Source organism: Schistocerca americana, chromosome X (genome assembly GCF_021461395.2).
Source record: "Schistocerca americana isolate TAMUIC-IGC-003095 chromosome X, iqSchAmer2.1, whole genome shotgun sequence".
Classification (NCBI taxonomy): domain Eukaryota; kingdom Metazoa; phylum Arthropoda; class Insecta; order Orthoptera; family Acrididae; genus Schistocerca; species Schistocerca americana.
In genome coordinates this window covers 682441769-682464716 of record NC_060130.1, presented here as the reverse complement: position 1 = coordinate 682464716, position 22948 = coordinate 682441769, and the positions used below count along the sequence as shown (strand labels likewise).

Sequence of the window (22948 nt, the reverse complement as noted above, 5' to 3'; positions counted from 1 at the left end):
TAGGTTTTTCCTTTTGTAGCTTTGGGCGCTTTTTCTCACATAGAAGTATGTTTCTTCATAGGCTATTCATCTGAATACTGAGTTCTCGTATTTAAAGAATTCAGTGCTAAATTTTTTTCTCTTATGTTTGCTGTGGAAGTACCTGGCACAGCTGAGGCCAATTGTGCACGTTTTTTGTAACGTATCTTTTAACTATCTGGCAAAATTTAAGACCTAGCAAGATATTAATTTAACATTCACTCCTAGTGCAGCCGAACGCTGTAAACCACATGGGTCAACTGAAACGATGCCGACGCGCCGAACAAAGACCGGGGAAACCGGGGTGAGAGGCCGGGACTTGTTGTGGGTGAAATCCTAGCGCTAACGATTCGTGCCCGCACGACTGGCACTCGACCCGCAAATACGTAGAGGAAGAGGGGGGGGGGGGGGGAGCTTGGTCCACACACGCGCGGGCCGAGCATACGTAGCTTTGTATCTGAGAGATCACACGCGACCACTGGAGTGTAAAATGGTCGCAGTTCATCACATACACTATGTGATCAAAAGTATCCGGACACCCCCAAAAACATACGTTTCTCATATTAGGTGCATTGTGCTGCCACCTACTTCCAGGTACTCCATATCAGCGACCTCAGTAGTCACTAGACATCGTGAGAGAGCAGAATGGGGCGCTCCGCGGACTTCGAAGGTGCTCAGGTGATTGGGTTTCACTTGTGTCATACGTCTGTATGCGAGATTTCCACACTCCTAAACATACCTAGGTCCACTCTTTCCGATGTGATAGTTAAGTGAGCCGGCCGGTGTGGCCGTGCGGTTCTAGGCGCTTCAGTCTGGAACCGCATGACCGCTACGATCGCAGATTCGAATCCTGCCTCGGGCATGGATGTGTGTGATGTCCTTTGGTTAGTTAGGTTTAAGTAGATCTAAGTTCTAGGGGACTGATGACCACAGATGTTAAGTCCCATAGTGCTCAGAGCCATTTGAACCATTTTGATAGATAAGTGTAAATGTGAAGGGACACGTACAGCACAGAAGCGTACAGGCCGACCTCGTCTGTTGACTGACAGAGACTGCCGACAGTTGAAGAGGGTTGTAATGGGTAATAGGCTAGGCAGACATCTATACGGACCATCACACAGGAATTCCAAACTGCATCAGGATACACTGCAAGTATTATGACAGTTAGGCGGGAAGTGAGAAAACTTGTATTTCATGGTCGAGCGGCTGCTCATAAGCCACACATCACGCCGGTAAATGCCAAACGACGCCTCGCTTCGTGTAAGGAGCGTAAACATTGGACGATTGAACAGTGGAAAAACGTTGTGTGGAGTGACAAAAATCACGGTACACAATGTGGCGATCCGATGGCAAGGTGTGGGTGTGGCGAATGCCCGGTGAACGTCATCCTCCACCGTGTTAGTGCCAACAGTAAAATTTGGAGACGGTGGTTTTACGGTGTGGTCGTGTTTTTCATGGAGGGAGCTTGCACCTCTTGCTGTTTAGGGGGGCGCAATCACAGCATAAACCTACATTGATGTTTTAAGCACGTTCTTGCTTCCCACTGCTGAAGAGCAATTCGGGGAAGGCGATTGCATCTTTCAACACGATCGAACATCTGTTCATAATGCACGGCTTGTGGCGGAGTCGTTACACGAAAACATCCCTGTAATGGACTGGCGTGCTCAGAGTCCTGACCTGAATCCTATGGAACGCCGACTTCGTGCCAGGCCTCACCAATCAACATGGATACCTCTCTTCAGTGCAGCATTCCGTGAAGAATGGAGTGACAGTCCCCAAGAAACCTTCCAGCACTAGATTGAACGTATGTCTGCGAGAATGTAAGCTGTTACCGAGGCTAAGGGTGGGCCAACATCATATTGAATTTCAGCATTACCGATGGAGGGCGCCACGAACTTGTAAGTCATTTTCAGCCAGGTGTCCGGATATTTTTGATCACATAGTGTATGTCAGTTATCGTGTCTTCCTGAATGTGGAAAATCATTCATGCCAGAACTATCTTTCGTGAAACAAGAAAATGCTTTTCAGGCATGTTTTGCACAATGTCACTCGCCCCACGCACAATACAAAGGTTTAGAACTGCTTCCACTGCCATATATTGAGCCAACGGTGGAGAATGTGACGCAAGTGTTAGAACTTTTTTTCACATGCGACTCTATCATACAACGCTTGAACAACGTTTATAAGTTTCAAGTGTGCAAACTCTAATACGTTACTGCAAGACGAATACTAAAACTTCAAATAAGAAAATGAAAGTTGTTAAATACACTCACAGTACCGTGGTCGCCTGGTCTGACGGTGCATGACGTCCAGCAGCGATTGCGGCCGGTAACCTGATCTTAGCGCTGCCACGAGCTGTTTTGCGACATTGTTTGTGGACGTTTATGCTGTTACTGCTGGCTTAACAAGTGAAGCGAATTATCTCTGAGGTTCCACCAGTCTGACGGAAATGTCCTCGAACACAAGATTGTTTTATCTACCTTGCGCGACGCTTACCTTTAGACCACGAGCAGTTACAGCGCCAGGACAGCCCGTGAGAGCTGATAGCACTTTCTCCATACACTTCCGCATCGTGCAGTGTTAACAGATCGTGCATATGACCGGAGTTAACAATTCTGAGGAGCGGTCGGTTATATTGGCCGCCTTATGTGAATAATTCCGACTTAGTCTCTGTGGCAGCTGGGTTTACACTGAGGTGACAAAAGTCATGGGAAAGTTATATGCACATTAGTATCGCGTACAAAAGGTGTAAAAGAACAGTACATTGGCAGAACTGTCAGTTTTACTCATGCGATTCACGTGAAAAGGTTTCTGCCGTGATTATGGCCGCACAAGGGGTATTAACAGACCTTGAACGCAGAATGGTAGTGGGAGCTAGACGCGTGGGACATTCCATTTCGGAAATCATCAGGGAATTCAGTATTACGAGATTCACAGTGTCAAGAGTGTGCCGAGGTTGCCACATTTCAGACATTACCCCTCACCATGGACAACGCAGTGGCCGGCGGCCTTCACTCAAATGACCGCGACCAGCGGCGGTTGCACGGAATTGTCAGTGATAACAGACAAGCAACACTACGTGAAATAACTGTAGAAATCAATGTGAGACGTACGGCGAACGTATCTGTTAAGGGAAATTGCGGCGAAATTTGGCGTTAATGGGCTATGACTGCAGACGACTAACGTGAGTGCGTTTGCTTAACAGCACATCGCCTGCAGCGCCTCTCTTGGGTTTGTGACCATATTGGCTGGACTCTAAACGACTGCTAAACCGTGGACTGGTCAGATGAGTCCCAGTTTCAGTTGGTAAGAGCTGATGGCAGGGTAGAGTGTGGCGCAGATCCCACGAAGCCATGGGGCCCAAGTTGTCAACAAGACACTGTTCAAGTTGGTGGTGACTCCATACTGGTGTGGGCTATGTTTACATTGAATGGACTGGGTCCACTGGTCCAACTGAATCGATCATTGAATGGAAATGGTTATTTTCGGCTATTTGGAGACAATTTACGATCAGTCATGGACTCCACGATCCCAAACAGCGATGGAATTTTTATGGACAGCAGTGCATCTTGTTACCAGTTTGAATAACATTCTGGACAGTTCGAGAAAATGGTTTGGCCACTCAGATCTTGCGACATGAATTCCATCGAAAATTTATCGGACACAATCGAGTGGTCAGCTCATGCACAAAATCATGCAGCGGCAACACTTTTATAGAAGACTGTACAGACAGCATGGCTCAATATTTCTGCAGGGGATTTCCAGTGAGTCGTTGACTTCGTGCCACACCAGGTTGCTGCTCTACACCAGGCAAAAGGAGATCCGACATGCTATTGGGGGTATCCCATGACTTCTGACACCTCATTGTATATCTAAGACTGTACCTCATATACCGTATCCATTAATGGCAAGAAGGTAATCGATGCGTTTTGTTATGCTTCATTGTTTTTCGTGTGATTTTTGTGTAGGTTGTTAAAGGAATGTAGGGTAGGATCGTATGTATGTGTTAGGGCAAGGATCATATTTAGATATTGTGTGAGAGATCAGAGTCAGCAGGCTTCTGTGGAGAGGGGAGGTGATAATGGTCCTTGTCGTCAGGTTGCCCTTCAGCAAGGGCAAGGAAGGAAGGATGCTAGCCTAGGCAGTGCTGTACCTTTTTTCCTGGGGCGGAGTGGGAGCAATGTGAAATCATCAGCTGGATGGTGGATGGGAAAGTTTCGTTTTCCAGGCAGCACGATGTGGTGGTATCAAGTTTCAGGTGAACAATAGGTTTGATATTTAATGTATGCGAACTGCAAAATGAATTAAAGAGAGTGGAAGAGGTATTCTCAGGTTTATGGTAGTTATCGAGCAGCATTGGAGTATTTAAAGAGGTTTTAGAGAAACAAGAAAAGTTACACATAGCGTACGGGTGACTGAGTGAGCAAAGGCAAAAATGATGGAAAGGTGCGTGAGGAATGATACTCAAGATAATATTTGAGACTGTAGATACAAACGACGTGAGTGAACTAAACAGGACAGCGGAAGCTGCAAGAGAGTTGGTTGGAGGGAATGGAGTGGCATTCCACACAGATTAGGAGTTTGGAAAGCAGCGTGCTGAACAACACATGTATGCTTCGAAGATAACCGGCGAAATAATGAATTATGCCAACGCATCAGCTAGCACTCTGAACCGTGATTCAGAGGCAGTTTAAACAGAAATGAAAGTGTTGGATGCGAGAATAACGCTAAAAAGATTTTTGCAATGACTAGGGGATAGTGTCTAGGACGCAAGAGTGAAGTGGCATTTCAGGAAGCCGTTCATCAGGCAATGCTTGGGCAATTGAGTCCATTCCTGTTGTCACCTGAACAGTGTCTGAAGGGATTGAGAAAGGTGCGGAAAGAGCTACCACCGGAACTACAATTAATAGCGGAGCGCAATAGTCAAAACATACTTTTCTCCTATCTTGGAGCAACTGTGCAGGTGAGAAAACATAGTACACAGTTTTATGTGTCAGTGAAAGTCCCGGACAAACATGTATTGTTGAGATGTTACACAGAGCACACCTATCCAGTAAGGTTAGAAACAATGAGGACGTTTGTGCAGATAAAAAAGAGTGGTGTGTTATTAATATCAAAGACTGGAATCGACATGCAGTAATGACAGAAGAAGATTTACAGTAAAGTCAAAGCAGGGTAGTCACCATATGTCCCGTTCGCGAGATCCAAATGGGAGGAAACGCATGTGCCACACAATTGTTCAGGGCAAGGCAAAGGGTCAGCCATGTGAAAAGTAGGTGACGAAATTGAAGCAATATTTTCAGCAAGCAGGTCTACGCGGGTATACTGGCGTACGACAATGTAATAGTATTCGAGAGTTGTTACAAACAAGGGAAGCTCATGGGAGTGAGACGCATGGAGCTAAGAGGCAGTGGGTTGTTAGTTAATGGAACCATCTGCAATATGACGAGACCAATGTTTCATTTACCAGCTACAATGACAAGAGTTACTCACTTGAAGTGACACAACGGCAGCTGTATTTTTCTGGACAAACCCTCGGAGATGTTTCCTAAACAAAACGTTACCTTCCTAAATGATACCTGGGAACCAAGTCTAGTTCATTCATCTGAATCAGATGACAGCCACACAGGTGGGGTGGATCACTGCATAGTAACTAATACAGCACATTGAACACTATCAGGACAGTAGACAATGGGTGACAGTGGCCTTGAGTGTTGCAGTTCCTAGCACCATAGTGACTATGATTTTGTTTTGCACAGCTTTTATTTACTTGAGATAGAGACCTGTTCAGCAACCAGATCCACGGGCAATCCAGGTCCCAGTCGACTCGATCGCCTGAACATGAGATGGAGAATATTTTTTGTAAAAGAGACAGTAATGAGAATGTGCAGCGGACACAGATACAGAAAGGAATGAATGTGGTAAAGGAATTACAAGGAAGCAACCAAGAAGTTTAACGTAGTGTAAGAAATTTATAGTATTTAAGATTGATAGCATAGTATAATCTTGGGAGCGTGTCACTTGTTTTGTAATTTGATGGTGGTAGTAGTTCACGGTGGGGAGCCAGTTCTGAGCAGCACCCGAGGGGCTGGCTCTTTCCTGTGAAGGGGGCAAAGCGAACTATGTAAGAAGCATTGTGTTAGTTGCTGCTGGCCGGTTAGTGCAGTTTGGTGACATATAAGTTATAGCAAGATATACGTGAAATGATTGCAAGATGGGCTAGCTTTGCTCTGCAAAACCTGCACCACACAGTGGTAATGGCCAGAGTGGGCAGGACTGTGTCACCACACTAGGGTTAGTACTTTTTTATGAGCTACGTGAGTGGAAGCCAGGCAATAGTGCAACAGATGCACCCCAGAGTAGTATAAATAACTGTGAATTTTCAGGCAGAGGCATTTGGTGCCCAGCAGTACTACCACGATGCCAGGGCTATGCGAGACGACAAGACACCTGAAAGCCTTCAGCTGCATTAGTGGGTTTGAGATGGGGATGGGGCAGCAGCCTCTTGCACTAAGCCCACCTTGGGGGCTTGGCACAATAGCACAGCAGACTTACCTTCTATGCCAGCCACTGTCAGACTCCTGCCAGGAAGCAGCGCATCATTCCCTGTGCACAGCAGTCTTCCCTCATCACTGTGGAAGACCCGAGTTGTCCCTGAGCATGGGTGTTCATCATCAGAGGGTCAATGCAACATGTTGATGTCAGAGCTTTGGCTTACTGACAGGCTGCCGGCTTGCTTCCCAGGTCTGACGTCAGCATTGCTGGGCGCCAGTTATAATTAAAAGCAATAAAGTGTCTTTTCAACTGCCTGTCTGTCCCTAGCCCCACCGCCCGCCCCCCCCCCCCCCCCCCCCCCCCGCTTCAGCCAGCCAGGCCCTACAATAGCAACATATTCTCAATTTCGGAGAGCCAAGTGGTTGTTCATTCTTGATTGTGTCATGCTTTGTGTTTTTCCTTTTTTATAGGTACATGCAGTGCCTAGTCAGTCAAGCATGATTGGTTGCATGCTAACAACCCTGCCCCTCCCTCCCTTCTCCATCACTGCAGTCTGTCAATTACAAAGTTATTGTATTTGATTGGAATGTTTCTTAAGCTGTTATCTTCTCATTTACAGTTGTACATTTCACATTAGTAATTGTGAGCATAGTGGCCAAGTATATGAGCTGTCTGACTTGTAAACAAATAACCCAGCTACCTACACTCAGTTCAAACATAGGAAGTTGGTTGGTTTGGGGGATTAAAGGGACCAGACTGCTATGGTCATCGGTCCCAAACATAGGAAGGATCGTGGCCACAAATCGAGAGGCAATACAAGAAATAACACATTTATTTAAACAATAATTGCAATAATCCAAAAATAGGTACAATGTACAGCAGATGCTCGATTACACTATTAAGAACAAATTCATATTACACTAGTGTAGTCAATATAGAGGATGGTGTGACCTTCACAACTGAATGGTGCCTTACAGTCTTCCTGTCAGCTGCCTTCGCAAAAACATTGACAAACAAGCCTCAGTGAAAATCTAAGACACACATTTTAAAATAATTACACACATGGTGCTAACAAAAAAAAGCCATCAGTCACACCTCAGTATTAAAAGGAGATAACAGTTAGTAAGAACAGACTTGCTCGGCGATTGTTGCCATGGTTAAGTACTTCAATTATTAATTTAATAATGATTCATCATCAGAGAATGACTCTGATGATGAACGCCCATGCCCAGGCATGGCTCGTGTCTTCCACAGTGATGATGGACGACTGCTGAGTATGGGGCACTCAATTGCTAGAAGAGCCCCATCTGCTATAGGAATTTCAAATGTTTAGCTAGCAAAATTTTAAGGAAGTAAATTGCTCTGTGAATATTGCCACAATTTAAAAAAAAAAAACTTAATTGAACTTAACAATGACCAACAGTATCATATAAATCTCACAGTGGCTAGAAGCACCTAATCTTTAAGAAAATTTAAAAATGTTTAACCAGAAAAAATTATAAGGAATGTTCTTTCACATAAATCGCAAAGGAAGATGTAACTCTCATCTTTGGCTTACCCAAAACTCTGAATGGAAGCCAATCAAAGCTATTTAGCTTTAATCACTATAAAGGCACAGTTACCGAATAAGTTGTCATTAACTAAGGATGTGAGCCAACACATGAACAACCTAAAATATTGCACTGAAGGAGCAGATTAATCTGTAGACAAGTTTACTAAACAAGTGGATGCCTCCAGCCCTCGAAATCTAGGAAATCTTAAAATGACAGTTATCTACCACAGTTTCAGTCGAACTAGTGAGGCACTGGTTCATATGCAATTTCAATCTCTTTACAAGTGGATACCAAATCACCATTTCATGCATCGAAATGTTGATCAATTTTCGGCATTAAACTCCATCTTCCATGTATCAGAAGCATCCACTCCAGGCAGCTAGTCAATGAAGGGCCTGTCAGCTCCGTCAGTTGCACCAATCGGCCATACAAATAACATCAGTATGACTGGGCTGTATTTGCCAACAAACACTACAGTTGTCACGGCTATCTCTTTGCAAGATGTATCGTCGAACACAAATGGTAATTGCCAGTCCATTAAACGGAGACAAGTCGCAGAGCCTCACACTAGCTCTTGCCTCTAACGTAATCAATAACTGATCCATGCCGCAGGCTTCGTATATCACCACCTCCTTGTGATTCACCATGGTAGCAACGCCTCAAGCGCAGCCACAGTGTTTGCTAATCAAGAGAAGATTGGCTCAATATACAGTGTGTAGACGGTATAAGGCGCCAAAATTATACAGATAGTACATCTCGGTGTGCTTGACAAAAATGTCTAATGACATTTTCTTGTATCATGTACTTTATTTTTGTATTATTAAAACCTAATGTTCGTAGGATAGATAGTATACACATTTCTGTTTACGTAGTCAACCGACAGTACTCGGCGTACCGAGCTTATTGCCTATAATGACGGGGCGGCCAGAGAAAGGCAACGAGCCGACCAGAGGATTGAAATCATTAGACGTGTACAACGACGTGGTGTGATAATCAGGTGGTACCGAAAAAAGGAATGTAAACGATTTTTGGGTTGTCAAGAATGTGCAATTCGCTTTACGTGAATTGAATACAACCAGTCTGTTTCTCAACAAGTCGATAACGACGGCCGTAGTAGTAATGACAAGCTAATATCAAACACAATGTATTTCCATTAGTACAAATTCAGTAAATCACCAAGTAGATAGTTGTACATTAATTACAATCAACTGTTTCACCTTTTTACGGCAATGCCATAACGAATACTAAATTCACATTATTTTCCTTCTGTACATCAACATCGTATCGAAAAGAAAACCCATTACTTCGTTTCCTCTTACACCAATACTACAATAAATGTTCGAAATGACCACCATTCGCTTCTACACATGCTTCATTGCGGCGAACCCAGTTTCGTCGCACTCGTTTACACACATGCACATTGGCCTTTATGGTATTGGCAGCATCTAAAATCTTCTGCGTCAATTCGTCCACATTATTTACTGGCTCAGCATAAACAAGTTCCTTCATATGGCCCCAAAAGCAAAAATCCAGTGGATTTAAATCAGGGCTGCATGCTGGCCATCGACGTGGACCCGAACGCCCGATCCATCGTCCTGGAAATCGACTATCCAAAAACCTGCGTACTCTGTGACCAATGTGGGGTGCAGCTCCATCGTGGAGGAGCCACATGTTACGACGTATGCCTAACGGAATGTCTTCTAACAACGTTGGTAACAATGTTTCCTCTAGAAACGTTCGGTAATAGTTACCAGTCAAACGTGCAGGTAAAACATAGGGCCCAATAATGTAATTATCGAGCATACATGCCCACACATTTACGGAAAATCGTCGCTGAAAATGTGTTGCCACTACGTGGCGAGGATTGTGTACACTCCACGTGTGCATGTTATGGAAATTAGTTATTCCGTCGCGAGTGAAACACGCTCCATCTGTGACGAGTATTTTGTTGACAAAATCATGCTGCGCACTGTGTAACAAAAACCACTCTGAGACTTCACGTCGTGGAGGGAAATCTTGTTCTTCCAATGCTTGTACGCGTTGAATGTGGAAAGGCCGCAGACGCTCCTCTTGCAAAGTGCGATGTTCCACAGTGTGCGATATACCCACGTGGCGGGCGATGCTTCTAGTACTCTGAGAAGGATCCTCCTGAGTGCGGTCCAGAATTCTTTCCTCAGCTTCCAATGTACGATCGGCGCGTTGTGGGCCTCTGCCTTCTGCGCGGGGCAGTAAAGAGCCAGTATCTGTCAATCTAAGGAAATTAAATACGTACTCTTCAGTTGTATTCTGTAATGATGTAACAAAAACGGAAAGCATATCAGAACAGAAGATACGTTTCGCATACGGACGAAAATTTACTACTGAACTTTATTAAGATGTAAATGCATAATAATCGCATACAAGTAGAGAATTACAATGACACAAACCTTTGGTGCACAGCAGCAATTGTCTTTCGTGCGTTGTGGGAAGCGTTCTCGATAAATTCGCACAACTGCCCTCGGAACACCTTTTTCCTCGCTATAAATTAAATGCGTATCGCATAGTTCAGCTATAGTAAATCTCCTTTCCATCCTAACAGTTAACGGAATTGCTATAACATCTGCACAGGTACTCGCCTACTGTCGTCGCTCGGTGTATATGATGCAGCCACTCAGGCTGCAGTTGCGTATGTGTTTACGATTTACGCTCGCGATGTCAATACGCGGAGCGGGCAATAACAGGAACCGATTGAAACTTCCTGGCAGTTTAAAACTGTGTGCCGGACCGAGACTCGAACTCGGGACCTTTGCCTTTCGCGGGCCTTCTGCCTTCTGCCAGTACCTCGTCTCCTACATGGCAGAAGGAAAGCTGTGAGGACGGGGCGTGAGTCGTGCTTGGGTAGCTCAGTTGGTAGAGCACTTCCCCGCGAAAGGCAAAGGTCCCGAGTTCGAGTCTCGGCCCAGCACACAGTTTTAATCTGCCAGGAAGTTTCATATCAGCGCACACTCCGCTGTAGAGTGAAAATTTCATTACAGGAACCGATTGCTTACGTTCGTGCACGGCCAAGTATCGACTTTTCCAGAACCATTATCCTGAGACGAACTGTTTTCTTCGGGGACAACCGTAGGAAATACGCAAACATGTTACTAGACCTGTTTGTCAAGCATTGCGAGATGTGCCATCTGTATAATTTTGGCGCCTTACACCGAGTACACCCTGTAGATATCACAACTGCTTTGAAGTAATTAGGACTGATGACCACAGATGTTAAGTCCCATAGTGCTCAGAGCCATTTTGAAGTAATAATCTCAAATTATAATTTAATACATAAATATGAAGTGACTTGTAGTGGTACAACACAAATAATTATTTCCTACTGTTTTAACTAAACCATCTTTCAGCTGGTTTTCTTGCCATTATTATTTATTTTCACTTTGAAATACTTTGACTTTGTCCTTGGCTGGTACCAGCCTCTGATGCTGACAAATACTGTAGAAAATCATTAATAAAAACAAAAAAGCCCAATCCAGAGACTTGGTGGTATTCCATAGCTGAGTTTCCTGTATGAAGAGAAATTATTCTGTTTTTATGACATAACTTCTTGTTTTCCAGAAATCAGTTGCAGGCACTTCCATGAAAATCATAATGGTTTAATTTCGTAAGGAAAGGGGCACAGTGTATTACCTCATAAGAATTAGTTCCATCTAGAAACAGCTCACAGCTTAACCTACTAAGATCTATGGCACTGAAGGCTTGCTTCAGGAAGTGAGAGACAGGTGTTTCAGTTTATCTGTTGTCATTGAAACTGTTTTGTTCAGTCAAAAATAGCTTATTTTTATTGACAAAGTTCAATAACCTCATATATAAGTTCCGTTTGGTTATATAAAACAAACTTGTACAGATACAGAAAAAATATTTATTGTACAAAAATCTACAACTGTTAAACTACTTTTCTACATAGCTTCTGAAATTTTGTAGGCATTTGTCATAGCATGGCACAAGTTTTTGTACGCCTTCTTCATAGAAGGTTGCCGACTGTGTATTCAATCATGTGGTAACATGTTCTTTCAGCTCATCATCATCGTTCAAGTGTTGACCACCAAGGACAGAGTTTAGGTGTAAGAAGAGATGAAAGTCGCTAGGAGCGAGGTCCAGGCTGTACGGAGGATGATCAAACGCGTCCCAGTAAAATTCCCGTAAGAGTTTTTTGGTCACATTCGCCGTGTGAGGTCGGGCATTATCGTGGAAAAAAATAACACCTTTTGACAGTAATCCTCGGCGTTTGTTCTGTATTGCGCGGCGCAATTTCTTAATGGCCTCGCAGTAACCATGTACGTTGATTGTTTGGCCTTGTGGAAAGAAATCAATCAGCAAAATGCCTTTTATGTACCAAAAAAAACGGTGCACGTGACTTTTCGAGGTGTCAAGATTTGCTTGGGCTTAACCTTCGTTGGGGATGAAGTGTGCCTCCATTCCATTGATTGCCGTTTTGTTTCAGGGGTGTCGTATGATACCCAAGTTTCATCCCCCGTGACTGTCCGAGAAAGAAAACGATCTCCTTCTTCATTGTAGTGTGTGAAAAACTGAAGTGCACTGCCCGTCCGTTGTTTTTTGTGTTGTTCAGTAAGAATTTTGGGTACCCAACGTGAGCAAAGTTTTCGAAATTTAAGTTTTTCAGTAACATTTTCATGATTAGTCATCGCGATATTTGCGGAACTTCCAGAGTAAGGGCACTAAGTGTAAACTTACGGGTGTGCTTAATCTTATCTTCACTTGTGTGAACCGTTCATCCGTAACCACAGATGGGCGTCCACTTCGTTCTTCATCGTACACTTGATCACGTCCTTCATTGAACAGTCTGAACCCGTTTTCTAACTATTGAATCACTCGTAGCATTTTGTCCGTAAACCTCGCAGATATGCGGATGAAATTCCTTTGGTTTAACTTTCTTTGCATTTAGAAAACGAATCACAGATCTGATTCAACACGCGGCGGCATTTTCAATTACGGCTGACATTATAAAGAAGCACTAAAAAAAGCAAATGTCGGCAGCAGCGATCTGAAAATGGCGTACACGCCTTCTCGTTGAGTCAGAGTAACTGCCGCGCATGCTCGGAACTGCGATCGTAGCGATGCCGCGTATAGAAATAGAAACGGAACGTACTTTGTGGACGACCCTAGTATAAATGTTTCAGTTACACCAACAAAGAAAATTAGATGAGACGAGCATGCAATTTTATGTATTATGCATTCCATCGTATTCGAGAACTGGTTTTACTGGTAATTGTTTGAAGTTTTTTGAGCATATGCTTGTGCCATAGGAAACATTAATGATATCCATGTTGCATGAGCTTTATAGAATACCGTTATTTGTTTTACAATTAGCGCCATACAATGTTTTATTTGTTTTTTTTTGTTTTGCTGATTATTTACTGGATAGAGAAACGTAGTACCTTCAGTTAAGTGGATTTGTTATTAGTTGCATCAGTTTTAGTCTTAATCACATTTTGAACTGACCACATGCCCCTCTATATCCACATGCAGTGATGCCTGTTGGCTGAGGATGACACAGCGGCCGGTCTGTACCGTTTGGCCTTCATGGCCTCTTCAGGCAGAGTTTAGTTTAATTTTGTGCTACAGTTGTCTACTGTTAATTAAATATTTTCGCTGTCCATATGGGATCTTTGTAAAGAATGAAGAAAGAACTGTGGATGCTATATGGTCTACTTTGGTTTGCCCATATTGTTATCAACAACTACCTAGCTTGATTTTATATTGTTAGCTGGCGTTTACTTCTTTCTTTTGTAACTTCCCCAACGGTATTGCTGCAGATTCTTAAATTTCCTTTCATGTCTCACACTGCCCTCTCCTCTCCACTTCCCTGCCCGTCTCCACTTCCCTTCTAATCTCCATCCTCTTGCCATTCCATCTCCTTTTCCCTACACTCTCCACTTCCCAGTACTCCTCCACACTATCTCACCTGTCTTGGCTTGTCACAAAAGAGTCATCAAATGATAACACTTAATGCTCAAAAGACAAGAAAAGTGGCCCAATATTGTAGAAAAAAGGATACGGGGAAAAACAAAAGAACTAGTAAAGTTTGTAAATAAGTCTTTTTCAGTACTACAGTGAAATTGTGTCAAAAATCACAAAAGACAGACATTTTGACTGAACCGTAACTCTCTATCCATAATAGTAACAAAGTAGCAGCACAGTTCATAAAATGTTCTGGGCTACTATACCGTTATCAAGCCAATGTTTGCCGGCCGAAGTGGCCGTGCGGTTAAAGGCGCTGCAGTCTGGAACCGCAAGACCGCTACGGTCGCAGGTTCGAATCCTGCCTCGGGCATGGATGTTTGTGGTGTCCTTAGGTTAGTTAGGTTTAACTAGTTCTAAGTTCTAGGGGACTAATGACCTCAGCAGTTGAGTCCCATAGTGCTCAGAGCCATTTGAACCAAGCCAATGTTTAGTTCCCATCTGTGGAGGACATTTCCAAGGCGGATCACAGTTTCTTTGAGTGTCTGATTGATACCCTGACTTGCTACTGGCTGCTGCAAAATTTTGTCTGCATGTGCACCCTTGCAGTGGCACGGCGTAACATGCTTTCAATACTCGAGCAAAATTGACCATTGTCGGTTGCCGTTGTCAGCTGTTGTTATCACCCCTTGGTGGAAAACTAGTACGCGCTTTTAGCACCAGGATCGAAATGTCATTCAGTTTCAAGTCATCGTCCTTCCTATTGAAATTTCTGGGGTGTTTAACAATCTCTATGACTTCTGTGTGTAGCCTTTCATTGTAGCGTCTTGTGGCTGCCTGTATTTGGCTCCTATCAAAATGAATGTGGTGGTCTTGTGCCCCCTGCACAGCATGTTCCGCAGCAGCTTATCTGTCAGTTTCTCCCCTTCTGCAGTTGTCCCTGTGCTCATCTATTCGATTTTTGATCGTTCTTTTTGTAGTACCCGTGTACACCTCCCCACAACTTCATGGAATCCTATAAATTCCTGCTTTTAACAGCAGTTTGTGAGCATTCTTGGCCCTTCATTAAGGATACTACTGACCACGTACGAAAAATCTTAACAAAATGGAACATTGCGATACTCTAGAAAGCCACCTGGAAGATACAGAATCACCTAAAAGTGGCCAAGGATACTCACAAACCGCTGGAAAAAGCAGTTGTGGGAAAGGGTATGTGGGTACTACAAAAAGAACAGTCAGATGACGACTAGAAGAGCACAAGGGCGATTTTAGAAAGGGAGAGATTGAGAGATCAGCTGTCATGGAACATGCTTTTAACTAATTAACTAACTCCGTCCGAACAGGGCCTTGGAAGGATACCAACCGGGCGGAGTGCCATCCTCAGCCCACAGGCGTCACTGGATGCACATATGGAGGGACATGTGGTCAGCACACCGCTCTCCCGGCCATGTGTCAGTTTACGATACCGGAGACGCTACTTATCAATCGAGTAGCTCCTCAGTTTGCCTCACAAGGGCTGAGTGCACCCCGCTTGCCAACTGCGCTCGGCAGACCCGATGGTCACCCATCCAAGTGTTAGCCCAGCCCGACAGCGCTTAACTTCGGTGATCTGACGGGAACCGGTGTTGCCACTGCGGCGAGGCCGTTGGCGTGGAACATGTTTTGTAGACAGGAATCCACCATATTCATTTTGATAGGACTCAAGCACTGGTAGCCAAAAGCGGATACCATGAAAGGCTATACAGAGAGACAATAGATATTGTTCAACAGCCCAGCAATTTCAGTAGGAAATTTAACGATAGCTGGATCCCCGTGCTGAAGATGATGTGTACTATTCTTCCACTATGGAGTATTGGCAACAATGGACGACAGCAACCAACAACAGGCAATTTCACTCAGTTATTCAAAGCATGTGACTTCACGCCACTGTGTGGGAGTAGGAGCAGCAGTGAGCAGTTAGCAAGAAAATTGGGGGAGGGGAGTGTGTCACCCAGGCCATACCACAATTAAAGTTAAATTTTTGTGAAACATTTACCACAGGGACGGCCAAGATTTCGGCTCGCGGGCTACTCCCGGGATCGAGTGCCAAGGCGCTTGGCCTTGCTTCGTATTTCCCCAACGCCAAGCCAGACTGAGCGCGAGGATGGGGAAGTGGGGGAAATTGCGAACGGGCCGTATTTACATGGCATACAGTTGCACTGCATACTATTAGGTTTTACATCTTGCGACAACATAGGTTCACAAAGAAAACAAATTTTTAGTATTAGTTAATTATTTTTATCACACTGAAGACATAATGTACTTTTTATCTGGTACAAACTGTCGTCATACGGACAGACACAGACAATTTCACACAGTTTTTCACTCAAGTTGCCACGTAATCGTGACTTCTTTAGTTTCATAGCCGGTCGAAGTGGCCGTGCGGTTAAAGGCGCTGCAGTCTGGAACCGCAAGACCGCTACGGTCGCAGGTTCGAATCCTGCCTCGGGCATGGATGTTTGTGATGTCCTTAGGTTAGTTAGGTTTAACTAGTTCTAAGTTCTAGGGGACTAATGACCTCAGCAGTTGAGTCCCATAGTGCTCAGAGCCATTTAACCATTTTTTAGTTTCATAATTGAAAAAAAAAGTCTCACGCATATATGTCGATCGAAATATTGTAGCACTTTTGCAACCTCATTATGGAGACTTGTAACTCTACATGAGGAAAGCAATGTAGGCGTTTGAACGTAAAAAGAATTGTCGTTAAAACTGGAATTGCCTTGCAGGTCAGTCAGTTACATCTGCACATGTACTTTGGCACTTTCAACTGAAACGGCGAACTGTCTCAAAAACAGCTCGGAAACAGATGTAAGATTGGCACTGTGCTCAAAATCTTTGTAAAACTAGCCTTGTAATTCTTTCAAGGTCACAATGAATTCTTCAAACGCCGCGTTTTCTTTAACGCCAGTGAGCTTATGGAACTGGACTGTCTTTTGTCAGAGTGCGTCCCTTCCACAATGCGAATTTCTTTTGAAATGCATCCCCACCAAATCAGAAAGAAGCTACCTTGCTGTGGGCAGTGTGCAGTCAAGTCTACTTAAAATGCGAGTACACTCAATTGCGGATGTTCTAATTTTCGTTCTTGCACTCCTTTGACCTTAATATATTCCTCAATAGTCAGTTTTAAATCTAAAAATCGTTCCAGGTATGCCCCTTGACTTATCCAACATGCTTTGTAGTAATGTATAAGGTATCCATACCCTTTGTTCTGTTCCAGTGAAAACTGTTGCATCTGACAATGGAATAATGCGTGCGACTTCGTTATCAATCTGCACCACCAATTTCTTCCGTGCTACAGGCCGGCAAACTTGGCACTAGTGGTTTTTGATATACAGAACAATGAATCCCTTCTGTCAGTCGTTGTAACATTTTACTCTTTCATTGTCAACTAAATCTCCAAATTCTTTCTGCATGATATTGTAATCTTGTTTCATAGCGAATATGTAGTATCTGTCGCTTATGTGAATTGAGACTTCTCATCCCTCTCTTCTGTCATTCCTACGTTTTAAAGGATTGCGAAGATAGCTCGTTAGCTGCCTGTTTTCGTACGAACAGCCACAGGATTTGTGAACGTCCTTCACACCGTGAACAAATTAGGAAAGTTAAACAGCGTTGACAGTGCGGTTCCGCCGAACTCAAGATAGTTGTAGCGACCGAAAAATGCCGCACCGCAAGGCTTAATGAAACGTCGTGGCGTTCTGCGTTACTTTCGAGCAGGACCGAGCAACGCCATGTGACAGGCCGGGGTTTGGTCCGCCCGTTGCCTGTACTTGCTGCACGCGTCAATTTGGCACGCCGTGTGCGTCCCGGCCTTATCAGATTCGACGGACATTAATATACCAGTTTCTTGGAGTAGTACTTAGGACCAAGACTGGTTTTGATAAACACCTGTAACTGTGCAGACGGTATTAGAAAAGTGGAAAACAGAATCTTTGTTGATAGTAATAATAATAATAATAATAATATTTTTAATCCCAGATGAAACAATGATTCCTTTTCAGTTACTGTTCAGTGTTTGTGGCAGTGCAAGTCTCAGCCTTCTAAATGTAACGAATTTGCTCATAGATATACTTCAGTTTATAGCAGGCTAGTAAATGCACCCTATCCCATCGACGTCTTTGATCTTATGCAGTGGATTTGGAAAGAGCTCAGGAGAGCAAAGAGCAGGGCTATTGAGGGCAACATTTATTGTTTTGTACTTGACTGTCCTGTTTAATAAATGAGTTCAATGGTAGTAAGACTTTATTCGGCCTAACACTACTGCTGCTCATGTATTGGAATATATTTACTAATTTTTATTGTTGAAAATATGATATAGTATCAATGTTGTCCAGATTTTACAAAGTTTCAGCAAACTTATTTGTTGCAATCCTCAGTCTGTCTGGATGACTGCCATAGGCTTGCAGTGGCAGATTGCTGAAATATCACAAAAATCTGGAAAAGGGAACCAGACAGAATACATCTTCATCAAAACTTAACAAGGCACCCTATGGTCTGTGGCAGACAGTGTTTCTGGTATCATTATAATTTCGCCATCCCCGTTTCCATTTGCAAATGGTCTGTGGGAAGAACAGCTGTTGATGAAGCTCGATATGAACTTTAATTTATCTGATTTAGACATTGTGGTCATTTTGTAAGATGGATGTGTGAGGAAGTAAGATGGTACTCAACTTTTATTGGAACATATGCTCGCAGAATTTCAACAATAACCTTCTCTGTGATGCACAATGCCTGTATTTTAGCACCTGCTACTGGAGTTTGTTGAACGTCTCTGTAACACTTTTACACTCACTAAACAATCCTGTGAGAAAACATTCAACTCTTCATTGGATCTGCGTTACTTATTCTATTACTCCAACCTGGTAAGGGTACCAGACTGGAGAGTAGTGCTCAAGAATCAATTTTACAAGTGTTGTGAAAGATACTTCTTTCATGGACGAATTTAATTCCCGTAAGATTTTTACAGTGAATTTCAGTCGGGTGTCTGCTCTTCGTACAATTGATAATAAGCGATTGTTCCACTTTAGGTCAGTCTGTTTGGTTACTCCCAGGCATTTTACGCAAGTTAGGGTTTCTAATGATTTATCACCAATAGCGTAAGTAAACTGTAATGGATCTCTTTGCTTGTTTGTGCCCAATATGGGACATTTATATACACTCAGGCTCAAATGTCAGTCCCAGCACCAATCATTGACCTTCCATAGATCTTCTTCTATTTTGCTACTGTCTTCTGTTTTTTCAATCATCCTACAGACAATAACAATGTCAAATATCGTACAGGAACAGCAGGCCTCACAAGTATCAGAACAGTGGGGTTTATAAGCCCCTAGCTCCAATAGGAGTGGAGATACAGGCAAAAATGTGTTTTTTTCCAGCCCCTGGTGAAAAGCCTGCCCTGCATGATAGACATGTTGTGTGGGAACGGTATCGGCCTGCCAAATCAACCTGCTTTGCAGGACATCAGGCACAAGAAATGGCTCTCCAGGCCCCAACATGTAGGCTGCCCTGAATTACAGGCGTGTTGCGTTGGAGTAGTATTGGGCTGATTTATCAACCTTCTTTGCGTGGCGCCCTGTACATCTGGGGCAAATAAATGATGTTAAAGCCACTGATGTGTAGCCTGCCCTGTGTTACAGGTGTTTTGTGGGAGTAGTATCGGCCTACTTTATTAAACTGTATTGCAAAGGGTACATATGCTGATGAGCATAGGTGGGGACAGGTTGAGATGTATAGAGAAGGGGATTGACAAAATGAGGGGGAGGAGAAAATGGACAGAGAGGAGGGAATTGGGGGAGATGCATGAGGCATCGGGAAGGTGTAGAGGAGTAGTGGGTGGGTGGGAAAGGAAGAGGGGGAGTCAGAGACGGAAAGAGGGAGTGAGCAGGAAGATGTGGTCAGAGAAAGGGAGTGGAGGAAATAGACAAAGAGAGGTGGAGGAGAAGATGCAGAGACAGAAAGAATGGGGAGGGGGAGTTAGACGGGTAGAGGTGGGAGAATGAGGTGGACAAGGAGAGGAGGAGGATAGGGTGTGTTCAGTATATGTGTTGAACACATATGCAGGCAAAACTGAGGGAAAAGTCGAGTTATTTGTACGTATTGTAAACGGTAGTGGCTTTATAACACTCCCTCGTGACTCCTCATATCTGTCGATTTCATCCTCTTAAGAACAATATGTTGTATTCTATCTGCCAGGAAGTCCTGAATTGTGTTAAAAAATCTGGTATGATACTTAGCTTGTATTTTACTTACAATGTGACAATGCAAAACTATATATAATTTCTTCCAGAAGTCAATTGACTCTGCATCAACCTGAGTGCATTTGTCTGTGGTGCTCTGGGTTTCACAGATAAAAAGAGCGAACTGAATTTCGCATGATGTCAGTTTATGGAATCCATATTGGTTTTTGTAGTGGAGAGTCCCAAAAAAATCATAATTTGCGACTATAGAATATGTTCCATAATTCTACAACAGATTGATGTCAGCAATGTAACCCTACTTTTACCCGTGTCTGTCCAATGAAGCTTCTTGAAAATGTGGTTGACCACCACTTTTTCCCAATTGCTCAGTAACATTTGCACTCAAGTGATTTATAATAGACAACTACTAGAAGGGAAGACCATGTTCTTTCACACAATCTCTGTAGAATCTAACAGTTATTGTATCCAATCCAAATGCTCTCCATTATTTAGCAATTTTACTTGATTATCTTTTCCACAATCACTTATCTCAATATCTGTCATTTTGGCATTCCTGAAATTATTGAATGGATGTACAGTGTACCTTTTTTCAGCTATTATTTGCCAACTACACTTCGACTGTGCATAAATCTGTAGTCCAGCTCTCTGTGCTTATAACTTACAGCAGGAACCGGCCACAATTTAAGGTGTGCTTTACATAGTGAATACTCAGCCACGATTTTATAAAAATGTCAGTATTTGACAAAATAGTATGCAGCTCTCTTTGCTTTTGTAGTAACTTCCAAACACTGCTCTTAAACCATGTTGGGTATTTCTATAATTGGAAAACCGAAGTCTCCCCCTGTTGCAATATTATAATGGAAAACATACTGGAGATATTCCCTAAGTTTTTTCTGAAGTGCTCTGCCAATATTGTCTTTAAATGCATCAGATTACCATGTTTGATCAGCCTTTATTGCCTATCCTCACGCAGATTATTTCACATTAGCATTCCGTAATGACCTCACTAGATATTATCGAGTTCTTATGGCAGTCGATATACCACAACTGTTGGCATGCAGCCTGTCTGTACAATATGTAATCTGTATTTAAGATTTCACTGATATTCACTTTCAGTTTCAGAGTGGGCATTATTACCTTTAGTAAAGATTCTGGAACCTTATCATGAATGCTGCACGTGCATGCCACACGCATCCTGGTGGCCGCATAGCCACTTCTTTTTGTAGTATATACCTGACCTATTGAGGTGGGCCCTAAATTTCTCCACTCAATAGCAGAGGTTGAAAAATTCACATCAAAGATTGAATAAGAATTATCTGAGCGTCTGGTTAAGAGTTACTAACTAGCTCCAAACCAGGGAACCATGATTGATACTGGGTACAGTGCTGTAAATAGAGGACTTTGCTTCCACCTCATGTGTGGGCCTGTCTTTGCCAATTCAGCCAACTATCTAAAGAAGAAAGAATTGCCTCGAAACTCATGTACAAGAGTCATTCGTGCTGAGATGAGCAGCAATTTGCAGCTGGATGTATTCAATACGTGCCAACAGAACCTCCTCCATGTCTTGGCAAGCATACTGTTTGCACACTGGTCTTCTTTCCCAATCTGCATGTTATGTCCATCTCCATATGAGCAAATGTACTCATCTTCTTGTGTTTTCTGGGCTTGACAGGGTAATCAGCCACTAGTGAAACAGATATTGCATACCTGTTGCATAGGCATAAGTGGGCAGCTGTGCAATTTCCAACATTCGCCTTCTGCCTAGAGATATGTGAATCCACCACTGTCTGCCAGTTACACTCGAGTGAGGACAGACGAGTGAATAGTTCCAAATCATACCCTTGGTAAACTTAAAATCACACATTTACATGATACTCTGGTAGAGAAAGCAAATTCAACCTTAAAAGATGTTCACAGTTGATCAACATGCAATAAACTAACATTGATCACACAAGAAGTGCATTACATTGAGGTGACAAAAGTCATGGGATATGCTAGGCACATGTACAGATGGCAGTAGTATCACGTACATGTTGCCCACTGCTGTGAATTCATCTGGACACTTATAGGATGTATCATCTGTTTGGACTATTGCCAATATTTCTTCAAAATCCAGACAAGCCAGAAGAGAATGCTGGTCATTGAGAGCTCTCCAGCATTTGGTGTTTAATAGGACCCTTCAGGCAAATGCCAATTATTTAGGGAAGGAAGCACAGTATCATTATAAGTCATCGTTTCTGACAGGAGGAGGAAACTGCCAGAGGCTCTTCCTCCTCCCCTTAAATTCTTCATCCCCCTGTCTCTTCTTCCACCTCCTCGTACATCCTTCCTTCATCTGTTCTTCCCACTATACATCCCTCTTCCTTATATCTTCATCTTCCCTTATGTCCACCTTCCCTGTCTCTTCTTCCCTCCATGACCTTCTCCCCCTCTCCCTTCTCCTCTGCGCCCTTATGCCCTCGTCCCCCCACGTCCTCATCTCACATGCCCTAATCCCCTCTCTGCACCCTACTCCCCTAACGCCCCCCCCCCCCTTGCAGCCTACCCCCCACAACACCCTAACCCCCAGAAACCTACTGCCCCAGCACTCTACCTCCCATGTGCTCTCCTCCTCCTGCACCCTTCTCCTCCAGCACCCTTCACCCCTTGTGCCCTTTTCCCCCTGTACTCTCCCACAGGCAGCCCCTCTCC

The 22948-nt window shown here is 43.5% G+C and overlaps 1 protein-coding gene and 1 pseudogene across 1 annotated transcript in view; one reads left to right on the top strand and one right to left on the bottom strand.

Moving 5' to 3' along the window:
• The window catches only part of LOC124555372 (probable C-mannosyltransferase DPY19L1), a 222190-nt gene that overhangs the window by 163037 nt on the left and 36205 nt on the right, over positions 1–22948 (top strand). The window lies entirely within an intron of this gene.
• Positions 15554–15671, bottom strand: LOC124557572 (annotated as a pseudogene).